The 16,169-nt window shown below is 45.0% G+C and overlaps 1 pseudogene; it reads right to left on the bottom strand.

Moving 5' to 3' along the window:
* Window positions 1-16,169, bottom strand: part of LOC129785697 (hydrocephalus-inducing protein homolog) — a 95,836-nt pseudogene that overhangs the window by 15,030 nt on the left and 64,637 nt on the right.

The raw sequence follows: 16,169 nt of genomic DNA on the forward strand, positions 1-16,169 counted from the left end.
CGGTCTCCAGAGAGCAGCACTCACCTGTTCCCACCATCAAACCAAGAGCTCAGCTTTGTAAAGACGCCCCACCTGAAGCATACTGAGCAGTTACGGAAAACCAGCCTCCTCGCTACTGAAACCAGATAAGCTCTAAGTGTACTGCTAACACACATACCCCTTGCTGCAAAGGCAACTGAGACCACAAGGCTTACAGCTGAACTCCAGGATGCTGAGTTTCTTCCTTAAGTCTGCTAAGATGGCATAGTGCAGGATCTTTCAGTCTGAAGCCTTTCTTGAACCACTGGAGCAGCCTAAAGTGCCTGAATTCTAGCTCAGATTTTGGCTTAGGTCCCCCTGCTGTTATAGATTTGCTAATAAGTTAAGATTGATTGACTTTATTTGATTGATTATTTGATTTTATAAAATCAATCATGTAATAGAAATATAAGAGGATAAGAAAATATATTTTAATGAAACTTATAGTTATAGTAAAAAGCGGCTATAGAAAATCCTCTGTACAGCCCCGTACCAAGGCCGGAGGAATTGGTCAGAATCACCTAGTAGGAATGTTTAGAACTTAGATAACAGACTTAAGATTTGAGATGATTGTTTATATGTAACCTAGGAGGATGTACTAAAATGTCAAAATGAGAATTTATGTGAACTGGGAAGAGTCGAGTGAAGCAACCCATAGTTGCTGGCCAAGAAACAGTTACCTCAAGTGGCAGGTAATTCCGGCAGGGGGAGATCGAGACCACCGACTCACATACCACCTACCCAAATCGTACCCCAGACCCATTTCCGGACCCTTCTAACCTTTACTGCGCAGAATCGGGTACGAGAGTATGTTAATGATTTATGGGAAATCTTACGATTATGCATGGATATTTAATGAATATGTATGAATGAGTTCTATATAAGGTGTATGATTTTGAACCATGGTGTGCGTCAATCGTGAGGGGACTCACTCACGCACCCGGCCGTCCATAAAGAAATGTCTGCTTATCTACATCACATTGGTGTCGGTAAGTTCTTCATTCCGAGATTTCGGTAACAGTTTTGGCGACCCAGATGGGACCTCGCTGAAGGAGACCGGAGGAGTCGGGGACCTGATCGGTTCCAGCCGGCACCGAGGATTTCTCGGGGATACCCATCGATCCCCGATCCGTAAGGCTCTTCGCGACGTTCCCTGGATTTTGGTAAGACACTTCTTCTTGTAATTGTAGTAAGTGGGTAGGAGTCCCACTATAATAAGTGTATGGTAAGGAGTGGGTTGGAGACCCACCAGTGGGTTTGAGTCTCACTGAGTAAGTCTGCCTGTCAGACGCGGTGAAAGCTGCGCAGGCTTGGACTATAAGGATCCTTGTGGAAGAGGAAGCCTAGGCGCCTGCCCGTAAGACATAAGCGAAAGCTATTGCAGGGTTGGACAAAAGTGGAAACAAGAGAACCTACATGCTCTAGTGTTCTCTAAGGTAGTGCCTCTAACAAGAAGTTAGGAGGGGTTTTTCTTCTGATACAGAATTGTTTATTGTGTCTGTGTATCGAGAAGAAAATTAAGAAGTGTATAATATTGTGTTTTATGTCTTTGTTTAAAGTAACAATTGTGGAAAAGTGTGAGTGTGGCTGTAAGGGTGAGACGTGCAATTAAGCACGAAAGCGAGTGTGGAGCGTGGATCCGCGGATCGGGGAGACAGAGTTGAATAATTGTGTATTGTACTGTGAGTGATTATACCATGGCATCTAAGTTAACTCGGTTGTTTAAAAGTAAAAGCATGCGTAATCTTGCTGTAAATGATAAAATCCCGAAAAATTCTCCATTGGGATGTTTATTGGCACATTGGGGAGATTTATATGAGGATTTGCCAAAAAGCCAGATGATTGAGTATTGTAATAATTGGTGGCCTCTGTATACATTGGAAAATCAGGAAAAGTGGCCCATAAATGGAACACTGAATTATAATACTATTCTGCAGTTGCTCAACTTGTGAGATCGGGAAAGGTTGTTTAAAGAAAAAGATTGTCACTGAGAGTGATGATGGACCAGAATTAGATATATCCCCTCTTAGGAGAGAAAGGAATCAGGGTCGAGAATCTAGGGCACGAGAACAGGCGATTGAACCGGATAGCAGTGGAACAGGAGATGTGGAAGAGAGATTATCGGAGATTGTAATTCATACTCCTGTTTCACGGAGAACTCGGCAACAGACACAGACTATAGCTCCCCTGCGACAGGGAGTTGGTAGTGATGGACCGGTCTAGTGAAAGTACCTTTTACAGCTAGGATTTGATGACTTGGAAGCAGGCAGCAGGAAATTATAGAGAAGATCCTGAAAAAGTGGGCAAGGTGGCAGATACTATAACTAGAACACAGAATCCAGACTGGAATGATTTACAGGTGATCCTGGATAATGTGTTAGATGATACAGAGAAGCAAATGGTATTAAAAGCTGGTAAAGCTCAGGCAGAGTTGGATGTGATGAGTGGAATTACAGGTGGAACAATAGAACAGAATTTTCCATCTGGGGATCCGCAGTGGGATCCAAATAATGTAACACATAGAGAAAGACTGAGACGGTATCAGAAATGGGTTTTATATGGGATTAGACATGCCATGCCTAAATCTCTGAATTGGTCTAAATTATATGAAGTAAGACAAGATAAAAATGAATCTCCCTCAGCATTTTGGGAACGATTAAAGGAAGCTGCCAGAAAACATACTGATTTGAGAGTGGAAACAGAGGCAGCACAAATGCAACTGGCTTTGATTTTTATGGGGCAATCGGCACCAGATATAAGGAAAAAACTCCAGAAACTGGAGGGAGAGAATTCAAGGAGTTTGAATACAATGCTGGAAGTCGCATGGAGGGTATATAACAACAGAGAAAGAGAAGAAAGAAAATCAAGGAGAACAGATTTATTGGCAGTAATGACAGGAACGGTAGACAGAGGAAGGGGCAGAGGAAGAGGACGAGGATTTAATGGGAGGGGAGGTTGTATGCACTGTGGCCATCGGAAATTTAATACCCCCTTAGGAGTAAATCAGTGTGCTTTGTGTAGAGAGGAAGGACATTGGAAAAAGGATTGCCCTAGAAACAAGAGTGTTTCTCACGACCTTGCCAAGATAATGATTTTAGACGACTGAAGGGGACCGGAGGGGAACCCAGCTGAACCTCTGGTTAAAATTTAGCTGGGAGATAAAGAAGTTAAATTTTTAGTAGATACAGGAGCGACATTTTCGGTATTAAATACATGTAAAGGAAAAATAGGAACAAAACCAGCCAATATAATAGGAGCAACAGGGAAAGAAGAAAACCAGGCCATTCCTACAACACCTAGATTTGAAATTTGGAAATAAGATAATTACACATGAATTTTTGGAGTATAACATTTTGGAAGAATGTGAATCTGAGTATAAGACTCCTATTTTACCAGTCAGAAAACCCTCGGGTGAATATAGGCTGGTACAAGATTTGAGAGCAGTAAATCAACTAGTTAAGGATATTTATCCTGTAGTAGCAAATCCTTATACACTGTTAACAGCATTGAGGGACACTTATCAACGGTTTACAGTGCTTGATTTAAAAGATGCTTTCTTTTGTATACCTTTGGAAAAAGAAAGCAGAAAACTGTTTGCTTTTGAATGGGAAAATCCTCAAACCGGGCGAAAGATGCAGTTGACATGGACTAGATTACCCCAAGGATTTAAAAACAGTCCAACTATCTTTGGAAATCAATTAGCAAAGGAACTTGAAATGTGGAAACAGGATAAATCAAGACCTGGGCATTTACTTTTACAATATGTGGATGACATATTGATTGCTACAGAAGAAAGACTTACCTGTATACAGGTGACTATCGACCTCTTGAATTTCCTGGGACTAAATGGATACAAAGTGTCCAGGAAGAAAGCCCAGACAGCCTGCCAGACTGTGATATATCTGGGCTTTGAGATTTCAAAAGGACAACGACAATTAGGAAAAGATCGCAAAGAAGCTATTTGTGGTATACCTGAGCCGAGAAACATTCATGAACTCAGAGCATTTTTGGGAATGAGAGGGTGGTGTCGCCTTTGGATCATGAACTATGGGCTAATAGCTAAACCGCTGTACGAGGCCCAAAAGAATTCCCCCTTTGTATGGGGCCCACAACAACAAAAGGCTTTTGTAGAGTTGAAGCGTGCCTTAATGTCTGCACCTGCCTTGGGACTGCCGGATCTAACCAAAGATTTCCAGCTGTTTGTACATGAAAGGCAACACCTTGCACTGGGAGTGTTAACTCAGAAGATAGGAAGCTGGAAACGACCAGTCGGATATTTCTCTAAACAACTGGACACAGTGAGTAGAGGGTGGCCAAACTGCCTTCGAGCAGTGGCAGCAACAGTGATGCTCATACAAGAAGCTCGGAAATGGACTTTGGGAAGAACAATAACAGTCTATGTCCCACACATGGTGATAACTGTCCTAGAACAGAAGGGGGGACACTGGCTGTCTCCCAGCCGAATGATGAAGTACCAGGTAGTACTGACTGAACAGGATGATGTGATTCTAAAGACAACTAACCTGGTAAATCCTGCAGTATTTTTAAGTTCCATACAGGAAGAAGGACGACTGGAACATGATTGCTTGGCTGCCATCGAGTATGTTTATTCCAGTCGTGAAGATCTGAAGGATGTGCCATTGGAGCGACCAGACTGGGAACTGTATACTGATGGAAGCAGCTTCATGGAACAAGGAGTCCGATACGCCGGATATGCGGTAACAACAGAGACTACAGTTATAGAAGCAGGAGCATTGGCGAGTACCACATCAGCCCAAAAGGCAGAACTCATCGCTTTAATTCGAGCCTTAGAGATAAGCAAAGACAAGAAAGTAAGTATCTGGACTGATTCAAAATATGCCTTTGGGGTAGCGCATGTCCATGGAGCTTTGTGGAAAGAGAGGGGGTTATTGTCCTCTCAAGGATCAAACATTAAGCATCAAACAGAAATTTTATGATTATTGCAAGCAGTTCAAAAGCCAGATCAAGTAGCAATCATGCACTGTAAGGCACACCAGATTGGGAATACAAAAGTAATAGCTGGGAATAATTTAGCTGATAGAACAGCAAAAAAGGTAGCAAAGAAACAAGCATTGCAAATGGCAATAATTCCTTCTAAAACAGTAACCCTTCCTAGGGAAAACCCGAGATATTCAGAGGAAGATGACAAATTGAGTCCGTTATTAAATGCTAAGAAAAACTTAGCGGGACGGTGGGTAACCCCTAATGGACAGGTAGTAATTCCACCTCTTGTGATGAGAGAGATAATTCAAACGAGACATCAGGAATGTCACTGGGGAGCAGAAGCCTTAGTAACATCTTTACGAAAACAAGTAATATCAGTTAAGATGTTGGGAATAGCTAAAATGGTAACTGCAAAGTGTGAAGTATGTTTGAAAAATAATCCAATGATTAAGAAAAAGGTTCAAATGGGTAGACTGAAATCTGGTGTAGAACCTGGAGATGATTGGCAAGTAGATTTTTCAGAGCTACCCAGACAAAATGGGTACCGGTACATCCTGGTAGGGGTTGATACTTTTACAGGATGGCCAGAAGCCCTTCCCTGTCGCACCACACAAGCAAAAGAAGTGGTGAAGTGGTTATTACAAGAAATAATTCCGAGATTTGGAGTTCCTATTGGAATTTCTTCTGACAGAGGTCCACACTTTGTTGCTGAAGTAGTCCAAAGTGTTAGCAAAGTATTGGGTATTAATTGTGACCTACATTTATCTTGGAGACCCCAATCTAGTGGGAAAGTGGAAAGGATGAATCAAACTTTGAAACGACAAATAAGTAAAATTTGTCAAGAAACCAGTCTAAAGTGGCCTCAGGCGCTTCCATTGGCATTATTACGTATCAGGGTACAGCCAAAGAGTGGAACCTCACTCAGTCCTTATGAATTATTATATGGAAAACCATATGAGTCTCCAGAACCAAATCCAAACGTACATGTAAAAGGAAAGCAGGATGTATATAACTATTTGCTTTCTCTAGGAAAAACTCCGGCTGCAATTCGGAGTGCAGTAATTTGGAATAGACCTTTATCCCTGGAAAATTCAGTGCATGATTTCCAACCAGGAGATTATGTCTATGTGAAGACCTGGACCTCTGAACCTTTACAGGAACGTTGGAAAGCACCTTTCCAAGTACTGTTAACCACTTTTACGGCTCTCAAGATAGCAGAATCGGATGCTTGGATCCATTATACTCGAGTGAAGAAAGCACCTATTCCATGGAAGATTATCAACCGTGACCCAAAGACTTTAAATTTGACTTTGAAAAATGTCTAATTTTTCATATCAGGTTATGATCGTTCTTTGGATTCCATTTGGGTTGGTAGTGTTGGCAGGATCATGGGCTGACTTGGTGGACAGGAATGAAAGACAAATAGAGACAGAACAAGTGATTGAAATTCCCAAACAAACGGCTGAGGAAAATTTGATGGTAGGATTGATTAAAGGATTTGCCAATTTACAAAATGTTATGCAGATCACTGCTTGTTTACCAATACCGAGGGCAGTAGGTGAATCTATTCCATGGGGAATCTTAACCATGAATCTGACCAAATTAGAATATGAAAATGAGACAATGGATTGTAAACAAGAACCTAGGGAAACTTGGGAATTGCAAAAGGTTAAAGTTGGGGAAGAATCACCAGTATATTCAACCATTTGGGAATGTAAAGGATGATTTGTAGCTAAACCGGGATTATATGGAGATTTAGGGAACAAGGGATGGTGTTACTAGCCTAAAATGGCTACAACAAACACCAGTGTATGGATAACCGAGACAAAATGTGAGAAAAAGAATCGAACCCTACAGGAAAAGGAAATAGTTTGGGATTCGGTTTGGTCTATGACCTTATATTCCCATTTTCAGTATATGGCAAAAACTCCTTGGTGTTTTACCTGGGATGGAAAAGTGTTTTCAGTATTACCCTGGGTCAATGATAGATCAACTTCATTGGGAGAAAAGGAGAATAAAATAGTGCCATGGTGGAAATGTGAAAAAGTGTATGATTGTAGCAATGCAGACTTAATAATTCAAAGAATCCCTCCTTTGGCTGCCGCTTTAAAATATGGTTGTTTTTGTCGAGGTCTTAAGAATACTCTCAATCTATCTAGCGCCTATATACCCAGAAGAGGAATTATGTTTAGTTGTAGAAAATCTACTATTCAAAGTCCAGGACATTTAATTTGGGCATTGAGTGATGGAACCTGGACAACTCATCTACCATTAGATGGTAAAGTGAAACAAATAACTTTAGGCGTGCCAACATTGTGTCCGATTTGGAAGAAATCATCGTTTAGAGGATCTCTAGAAAATTTAGAACTGAAACGAACAAAGAGATCTGAGACAAATGATGATACTTGGAATGAACCATCTACAGGAGTGAAAATTGGCTGGGCAATTGAATCACTTTTAAATCCTATAGCATCGTATAGAAACAGAGCATGGCTTTATAAGTTAACTGGTCAAGTGGAAAAATTAGCAAACGTTACCAAAAAGGGGTTTAAGGAATTGAATATACAATTACAGGCGACCTCTAGAATGACTTTACAAAATAGAATGGCACTAGATATGCTCCTACTTAAAGAACATGGAGTATGTGGATATCTCAAAGATAAGCTGGACCACCGTTGCATCCCCATTTCAAACGTCACGCAAGATGTCGAACATGATTTGGATTTATTAGATAAAATTGAAAAAGAAACAGAATCAATTCAAGAAGATATGTCAGAAGACTGGTTAGGGAAAATTTTTAACAAATTAGGAAGGAACTTGAGCTCTTGGATACAATCCCTAATCAAAACTTTGTTTCTGTTACTGATTGTCTTTTTGATGATCATGTTGGTATATGCATGTTTGAAGAAGCAGTTTACCAATAGAATTGCAATCAATCGTATGATCATGAGAGAAGTACCAACCAGTCCACCAAGGTATAGCCCACCACCAAAATATGTTGAAACAAATGATATGTAAATAATGTGAAAGCATTGAAATAATGATTTTCAACACTTTCAAAGGGGGGAAATGTTATAGATTTGCTAATAAGTTAAGATTGATTGACTTTATTTGATTGATTATTTGATTTTATAAAATCAATCATGTAATAGAAATATAAGAGGATGGGGAAATGTTATAGATTTGCTAATAAGTTAAGATTGACTTTATTTGATTGATTATTTGATTTTATAAAATCAATCATGTAATAGAAATATAAGAGGATAAGAAAATATTTTTTAATGAAACTTATAGTTATAGTAAAAAGCGGCTATAGAAAATCCTCTGTACAGCCCCGTACCAAGGCCGGAGGAATTGGTCAGAATCACCTAGTAGGAATGTTTAGAACTTAGATAACAGACTTAAGATTTGAGATGATTGTTTATATGTAACCTAGGAGGATGTACTAAAATGTCAAAATGAGAATTTATGTGAACTGGGGAGAGTCGAGTGAAGCAACCCATAGCTGCCGGCCAAGAAACAGTTACCTCAAGTGGCAGGTAATTCCGGCAGGGGGAGATCGAGACCACCGACTCACATACCACCTACCCAAATCGTACCCCAGACCCATTTCCGGACCTTTCTAACCTTTACTGCGCAGAATCGGGTACGAGAGGAGAGTATGTTAATGATTTATGGGAAATCTTACGATTATGCATGGATATTTAATGAATATGTATGAATGAGTTCTATACAAGGTGTATGATTTTGAACCATGGTGTGCGTCGATCGTGAGGGGACTCACTCACGCACCCGGCCGTCCATAAAGAAATGTCTGCTTATCTACATCACATTGGTGTCGGTAAGTTCTTCATTCCGAGATTTCGGTAACACTGCCATCCCATTCTACTCTTGTACGGAAAGCGAGTAGCACAAGGAGCAGAAGGTAGCCCCAGAAGTTGTACACAACTGTCACTGTGGCTTTTGTGCAAAACTATTCCTCTATCCTTTGAGCTCCTTTTGTGTGACACCCACCATTAACTAAAGCTTAGGGACTGAAAGTTGATTTCTTTTTTTATAAAAGTCTGCTGCTTAGTCATTCCAGAATGTCCAAACCAACTTCTTATTGCAAAGAGCAGCCCACGTGTGACTAGATCACAACTCGGAAAAAACCCTCCTGGAACAGCCTTTTCAGTGATCCCTGACTTTGGGCTTGCAACCGTGGCACGGGGATGTTTGATCACGTCCAAAGCCAGAAAGGAAGAGCTAGGGAGCTTGTGCTGAATTCAGTGGTTTTTCAGTGGATCCAGCCGAAGCCCAGCTGACAGCAGAGATGAGTTACACTTCACAGCTCAGGCACGCATCGGAGGGCTGTGTACTTCTATTGCACAGACACCCGAAAAGAGGCAGTACTGGGTGCTCGCTGTTCAGAAGATTTTTCCATCTTGCATCACATGTGGCCTAATTTTCATTAAAAACTTGATGTTCTAAACCATCAAAGCTCTTAGGAAATGACAAAGATTTCCAAGGGACAAGTTTTGCCCATAATCATGGGTGAGGCATGCCCCACGGCCACTATCATCAAAAAAAATCAGTGGCCATTCTTTCCCTTCTGCAGCAGGCCCTCAGCCTCTCCTGGAAGGTCTGCGGAAGCTATCCTTTCTTCTGCCCCTACATTGATGCTGGAACTTTAGGAAACCCTGGGAGTTTTACGCTCTCTCCTTCCAGGTGAACCTCAGAGAGTGCTCTCCTGAAAGGAGGAGGAGCAGAGTAAAATACAGACCATTCAGGACAGCCGAGAGAAAAAGAAAGAAAAAAGAGAGTATGTCCCGCTCCTCGCTAGCAGCTGGGGCTTCCAGGAGCACCCAGCCGCTGGCCAAGGCCTGGGTGCCCCAGGCTGGGACCGTGTGATGCTCCCACCACAGCATGTCCCAGAGCACATGGACCAGGGCATGGAGGGGCCGCAGCCTCCTTGTCCTCAGTCCCAAAGCCACACCTGGTTCTGTGGAGTGAGAATTCGGATCTCAGTCGGGTTAACACCTTGGCACATCATGGAGGGATTACAACTCGGCATTCAAAGAAACAGGGGTGTGGGTGGCCCAACAGCACAGAACTGTTTCCCAAGTCCCTAACTTCTGCTGCTTTCTGGCACTCGTTTTTTTGCCCACGGAACGTCCCCAGGTTTTGAGGTTGGTTTTGAACGTGATTCTCAACCAACCACATCAACACAGAGATCCAGCTTTACACGATGTAGGACACGGCAAGTGAAGGAGGGATCAGCACTTAGGATTTTGCTTCTCCCTGCAAAAGCGGCTTAGAAATGGGTTTTGGAAGAAATCAGATGTAACCCAGTACATTTCCATATCCAGAAAAAAACAACAAAAAAAGAATTTTAGGTGATTGAGCCCCCCCACCACGTGCTTCCTTCCAGCACTCAAGAGCCATGGCTTTATTTGCATGAATAACTAAGAAAGTTCATTTTGAGCTTAAACAAAACAAATTTCAAACCACTTCTTAATCGCTGGCTTTGCAAGTTGCACAGTGTTGATGAGTTCTGTAAATCACCTGGTCCAGAAGCGTTCGGCTAAGCGATTTATGGAGGCAACTGCAAAAACACACATGGAGGCCAGCCACTTCCCCGTGGGGCTCGAGATCCAACTGCAATTTCACAGTGCTGCACTAGGGCAAAGCTTCTAAATATTCCCTGCAAGGGGCACACGCTGTCTGCAAATCGTCCTCCAAAGGGATCTGTGACTGGCATGCAAATGCACGAGGAAGGCAGTCACACTGCTCAGAGTCGCCAAGAAGCAAAATTAATGACTCCCTAGTTAAAGATCACGGGTTTCTTCTTTAAACTCTTTTTGCACCCTGGGACAGTCTCCACCCTGACGATACAGCGGCTCAGCTCTGTTTTGTGAGGGATGGGGGGTAGGTGACCTCCTTGAGGTCCTCTCCCAAGGGGCCCATGGAAGAGTTCAGATCTCCTGAGGGACCACGAGGGTTTTTCCAGAGCAGGCTCCTCTTTCTAAACACCGATCGCTTGCCCAGCTCTGTTTCCTGTAACTCCCAGGTTGCATGTAAGTAATTTTCCTATTTCTCTGCCACAACAACAACAAAAGCTCTCCAGGCACAACCCCTGGAGATCCCTGCAGCAAAGTGATGGACAGCCCCACCACCACAGCAAAAATCCCAGGGCCAGGAGCACAGCGCTGAGCCAGGATTCCCTTGGGAGCAACTTTTTAAATCAACCCTTTCCTTCCACAGCTCTAACAACTGCAGCTGGCGGCCAGGAAGGCGGTTTGTTAACACGAGCCCTGGTTAATTACTGTAGGTGGCATTTGCCAAGTAAACCCTGCGCAATTACCGTATCAATAAAAAGCTGTTTCATGGCCTTTGTATCTGTCAGCTTGGAGCAGTAAGGAATGGCTCGAAGCAGCTGGGTTAGTGATCTCAGCACCCTCCAGAACGGGAGCCTGGCTGCTGGGGACCACGGGCCTCGCACCTCCTTCCTCTTAGATGGGGAAAACCAGAGTGTTCCCTGGATGGAAATCTGACAGGGACCTCCCACTCCTGAAAAACACCTCAAGCAGCACCACACGGACGGAGAGGAAGGACAAGGTAACCTGAACCACGGAGCTTGCTGCAAGCATTCCCTGCCCCGTGCCAGCACAGCAAGGCCATCACCTCTGTAAGGGCAAAGGCGGCATAACTCGGTGGGTCAGTGATAACCGCTCCCAGAAAAAGACCTGACAGCACTTCTGTCAGCCGGGAGGAGCATAAAGCTTGTCTAGCAGGCTGCTCGCACTCTGACTTCTGGGGAGGGTGCTCACCCTGCTGAGGACAGCGAGCCCTGTAACACGCGACCCAGATGAAGCATAGACTTGAGCCACGAGGTGACGATTCCCACGCAGGGACAGCAGCACACGTGTGGCACGTTCACAGACACCCTGCGCTCAGCAGGGCTCAGCCACTACGGTCTGGCAGCGCCTGGAGAGCGGGAGGTGACCCAGGGGCAGGGAGCACGTTTCACTCAGCTCCTACCGCCTCAGGAGCCCGATGGTGCATCCACGTAATAAAGGCTCATCCTGGAGGTCTATAGGGGCTTAGTGCTCGTCCACCAAAGCTCTTCTGCGAGTACCTCTCTGCCTTTACAAACACCTTGCAGCACAACGAATGCATGGTATGAAAGCTCGCTGCTTTGGCTGCTCTGGGATCAGCGGTCGGAGCCAGGCGCGCTAAGCCCTGGCTCTGCACAGACCAGCTGGGAGCCACAGGGACAGCAGGAAGGTGCTGGCACTGCCCTGCTGACCACCGGCTCTTCCTAGGAATTCCGTGGGAACCAACTGGGCTGGAAGAGTATTTGTGCCTCGCCTTTGCTGTGGGTAGCAGGAGGAGGAGAAAGGAGCTGTACCTGAGATGTCGCAGCAGACTGTTGATACACTCTGGCTTCTCGGGGTTTGAAGATCACGTAAATTTCAACTGAAGAATTTGGCCAGACATCTCCCTCCTAAGACAGGAGACAACAAACCATTTACCTTCAAACGTTACGTTTCTTGTTTTCAACCACAGCCCTGTAAGCCTTTATTTAGAGCATCAATGATGAGCAAGGAGCAAACAACACTTACAAAATGTGTAAGACTTTGGAAGCAGCTGTGAAAAAAATTAAGTCCCTTACCTTTACTAGCACCCGGTAAAGGCTTGCCTTTTTTTTTTTTTTTTTAATTAGGGCTATAATAAAGGAACTAAACTGGCTGGCTTCAGCATATCAAGGATCTCTTCAGAAGTGCCAGCTGACCTAAAGAAAAGATACGGTTTCCCTCCAAACCTTCCCTTATATCCCTGTGTCACTACAGCCATGTGAACACGTCTTCTCAGATCAGAAGAGATTTAGCAAGTCAAATGGATTTTTCCATTCTTAGTTACAAAGATAGAAAGAAAGAAAACCATGCCTGCCTTCATCATTGCAGAAGAGATCTGTAAACCAGCTCACAAACAAAGGCAAGGTCCCGTCAGGGCTGGCTACCCCGGCCAGGGCTCACTGTCCAAGCCTCCCTCTGCTTGCAGGCAACAACTGGCAGAAGAGGAATATCAGGGCTTTGCAATCTGCTCCAGCTGCCTGCAGGTCTTCACAGGGGGTATGAGACATTGCCCATGACACAAAGCCCTAGTTGTCCTGGCCTCCTCCCGTTCCTGCATCACCGCTGCTGTCGGAAGCGGAACCGGAGCTGGGTCAGTGCCCACGTGGCATTTCTCTGACACGAGAATGTGATCCTGGCTCAAAATAACCCAAACCGAACACCAAAATGGTGAACTTCCGCTGCACAAAAAAAATCCAGCTTCAGCAAGAACCTGGGAGAACCCTGCAAGCGTAAATCTTCAAACAGCGAGGGAGTGGCGATGGGTCCCTGCAGGTGTTATTCCCAGCGGCCGAGGCCCCAGCGGGATGATTTGCCCAACACCACCGAGACCACGGTGATTGCTGCAGTGTTGCTGGCATCTCTCTGTACGCTGTATAACTCACCAGATGTCCTGCCATGCTCCAGGAAGCCAGTCAGTGGTGCAGTAAGATCCTGGTAAGGGACATATCTCCCTACATCCAGGGTGCTGCTGGATCCCAAGGCACAGTCAGATGAGACTGCTCTAAGGCATCAGAGGAGACAAGCCTACGGACGAGCAACACAACCCATCCATTCATATGCACCCGCACAGCTCTCTGCAACAATCCTAACGCAGCATTATTGATGGAGCCTTGCACTCATATCCTCACTCCCAAGAAAACCTGCACCAGCAGTTAACAGACTCAAACCTCTTGAGCTTCTGACATGAAATCACCATTCTCCAGGATTCAACGTATTTGGACAGAAACTTCAGGCAGTACGTCCACAATCAGCTTCCCTGTATTGTCAGTGAAGCTGCACGCCAGACTGTTTGACTCAAAGGGAGAGGGCAAGAAGAAATCATCAGTTACACATTATTCTACTATTCTGTGGCTAAAAAAAAAATTGTGAAGGACATGACTGTTTTGGGAAACCTTTGTCATTTCTCCCTTCATTACTGCTGTATGTCAGACCATAAAACTGGAAAATATTGTGACCTATTTCTCCTGGGAAATGAAAATAGGCTGTTGGAAAGGTTCCTCACATTCCTGCTACCCCACGGGGAAGAAAGAATTGCTGGTTAAAAGGATACACTTCACTACTCACCCTTGCGGGCTACTGCTACATAGGCGTACCAGCCCTAGGACACGGCAGGAGCCAGCGGTCTGCCGCGGCTAGCATATTCTCCGTAAGATGGCAGTTGAGTCAGATCATGGAAAACTACCGTGGATGCTTGCCAGGACAGAAATGCAACTATGCAGTGCTGTGAACACGATATTGCAACACTGCTGGCTTAATGTCAGCCTCAGGCAGGCTGCAGCTGGCAGGTGGCATAAAATACAGACGGTGGATGTATGATGATCCAGCACAAAAACTCCTGCTGTTGTGCCCTGGCTTTGCTACAGCATATGCCAACGTGATACCCGAGGGGACGGCACACCATGACTCACCGCTACAGAAGTGACCTCAATAAGGAGACCAACCATAAATAGATGCAGATCCTATTTCCCCTCCCTCAGCCCCTAAATAATGCAAATCTCCTCAGCCTCCACCAGCCTGAAAAGGAAAAAGCTGGTCTTGGAAAGTGGGGCACCACCAACTGTCGGCCTGCTTTGTTTGGTGGAGGGAGAAGGTGATCCATGGAAAGGAAATCACTGCTCAAAGCACACCAAAACCCCCAAAGGCAGAGCTGGCAACACAAGTACTGAAGTGACTCCCCAAAGTGCATCCTGTTAGTTCAGGGCACTCAGGGAAAAGGCAGCGCCAAAGCCAGTATCTGCCCCTTCCCATCAATAACCGAACCCACAGCGAGCGGAGGGATGGACCATAGCTCCCACTGGAGATGGCGCCTTCTGCCAAAAACCAAAGTGCTCTGCAGTCCCCTCTCATTTGGATGGGGACCAGCTGGGCACCTCAGCTGAGGTGGACGTTTGCAGGAACAAATATCGCTGTTATCTCCTGGCCCAACCTCTGCACCAACAGCAGTAGCACTTGCGTAACCTGCACATCTTGAAGACCACCTCCATCGGCTCAGAGCTGACACGTGGCACTGAGGAGTTGCTACCAGGCAATGACAAGACAGTGATGACTTGTCAAGGTAAGAGCAATGATTACAAATCCTTTTCCTCCCTTTCCTCTGGTTTCCATTTCCAAGGAGTCAGCTCCCACGTGTCTGTACTGTGACTTACAGCTAAGCTGTGGTGGGGAAGGTGCAGCAAAAAGCAAGGACTTTGTCCTTTGAGAGCCACCTGGGCTTCTACCACAGATGCTTCTGCTGACATACCATGCATCTTTGCAAAAATAAATCAACTTCGAGATGCACTCAGGAAGTCAGAGTTACAGAACAGCTTGTTTCCCACAGGCTTGGACGGCTGCTCAAAACGTTCATGGTCACAGGCTGACTGCAAAACCGCTCCTCCTCTTTTCTCTTATTATTTTCATCAGCAAGTTAACCTTATACAGGCTGAAACAGCCTGCTGCAGCTTCCACTGAGAGCAACCCCTGGCAGCTAACGGCCCGCTTACACAGCAAAGCTGCTGCACAAACCCTGCAAAGCCACCCTGCCCAGAGAGCCTTTCCAAGGCTATCGTCCCTCCAGCGGCCTCCTAACCTCTGGGAACCTCCAGCCACTTGTTCCAAGGGTTTGATTCTTTCTATAGGGTGCTCCCAGGCACCACAGGTGATAGGTGGGAAGAGCAGCCGCCGCTTTTGGCCAGAAGGTCCGAGGCAGCAAGGTCCCAGCTCTGGTGGGGCCCCTCCAGCAGATTTACACGGCGCTGCAAGAAGGGTCTCTGTCCACGCTAGAAGTTACGGGACTCTCACCGGGGAGAAGGTTGTGGAAGTCAGCAGCAGTGGATTTTTAGATTTTACATTTGATAGGAAAAAAGACTAACATTTGATGTGAAGACACCCGTACGCCAGGGGGGAAGACAGACATCAGCAAAACTATGAATGTGAAACCCATTGTTCCACAAATCATGGAATTAATGGAAATCTAAAGACTGATAATGCTGAACCAGCCAGGAGGGGAACGACTCCTGTAGTATCCCACTTACACCCAGTCCTAAGCCAACTGTAACATCAACACAGCCATTCAGGAAAGGTTTCCAC

This window comes from Falco peregrinus, chromosome 14 (genome assembly GCF_023634155.1).
Source record: "Falco peregrinus isolate bFalPer1 chromosome 14, bFalPer1.pri, whole genome shotgun sequence".
Lineage (NCBI taxonomy): Eukaryota > Metazoa > Chordata > Aves > Falconiformes > Falconidae > Falco > Falco peregrinus.